Here is a 1,405-nt window from a genome sequence, read left to right on the forward strand (position 1 = left end):
TTTGGAACTGTTATTTAGGTTTGCTGTTAGTGTTGTTATTTTGTTAAGGTAGCCTGCTGTTATTTTGGTATGCTGTAAAACTGGGCAGGGTATATTTTTGTTAAGGCAGGCTGCTGCTATTAGGTGAATGTAATGAACACCTTTACTCTATGATGAAATATAATTTTAGTGTTCTTTGATAATTTCTGGGTAGATGTGTCTTTAGTGTTGGTATGTTGTTAAGCATTTGTGCTGTCATTTTTGTATGCTGTTATTGCTGGAAAATTTCAGCATTTGAGATGAATATCAACCACTATTTGATTGTGTTTCAGTGTTTTATCAGTCACAATTTGAGGTGTGTTTTAACTGCACTATCAATTAACACAGCAACAAAGTTAAACAAAACAACATTAATAATTGCCAAATAAAATCATTCAACTCACACAACAACAAACTCAAACAAAACAACATTAATAATTGCCAAAAGATTTTATTCATTTCTAACAAAGGGATATAAAATCTACCAACAAACTTCATTTATTTTCTTACATTATATAACAATCTTTAGAACTACCTAACACAATCAACTTCAACACAATTGCAATTAAAATCAGCACACACAATCTCCTCCAATTTCTTTGGTTTCTATTTTCGTTCAACAATGCATCAAATGCCCTCTTCTTCTTTAGCAGCCCCAAAATCACCATTTTCAAGTGCTCTGAGTTGGGGGGGTCAAACCACATAAAGAAATTACATGCCGATCTACTGTCCCTCTGAAAATTTAAGAGAAAAATTATTAGGGAATATAAAATCGATTAGAAAAGTACAATTAATATTTACCTCATAAAATGGACATCCGTAAAATCGACAACCCGGATTATCAACACTCCATGACTGTATCACCACAGCTTCTTCACCACAATAGCAAAATTTTCTCAGATTATGCATTTTCCCAAACCTTAAATTTGAGCCCTAGAAATTTAATCCTTGTGTCAAAAAGGAGAAGGAAGAAATAGAAGAAGATTGTAATATTAGCTTCGAGCTTCAAGAAGAGGTATACATTTTGGCTTCAAGAAGATAAAATTTTCTTCAATTTAGAGCTTTCAAAGAGGAAGAAGAAGATGAAATCGGGTCCTAATAGATAGAAATGGGTTATGCCCTTTTTATTCTTTTAAAAAGGGTCCTAGGAATGTGTTTTTGACCGTTTATTAAAGATAAAATTTGTCTTGAAATACTCTCCACGCGCTTGGTCCTGTTTGTATTACACACGCTTAGACCTGGTCAAAGGAAGTGTATACTAGGCACACTTTAGAAAGGTTGCGTGTGTAAGGTTATTATGGTCCACAAAAAGTGTGTAAAGGGGATTTGGGCCATAGATCGGGTGGCAACTTATGTAATTTCCCTTCACTAAAATAATGATTTCACG

The 1,405-nt window shown here is 33.7% G+C and overlaps 1 long non-coding RNA gene across 1 annotated transcript; it reads right to left on the bottom strand.

The window, feature by feature from the left end:
- LOC109230465 lies at positions 435-1,125 on the bottom strand. Its single transcript, XR_002068645.1, has 2 exons — positions 820-1,125; positions 435-752 (listed from the first exon to the last, which is right to left on the bottom strand). It is a non-coding gene; the product is annotated as an uncharacterized LOC109230465 (long non-coding RNA).

Source organism: Nicotiana attenuata, chromosome 7 (assembly GCF_001879085.1).
Source record: "Nicotiana attenuata strain UT chromosome 7, NIATTr2, whole genome shotgun sequence".
Lineage (NCBI taxonomy): Eukaryota > Viridiplantae > Streptophyta > Magnoliopsida > Solanales > Solanaceae > Nicotiana > Nicotiana attenuata.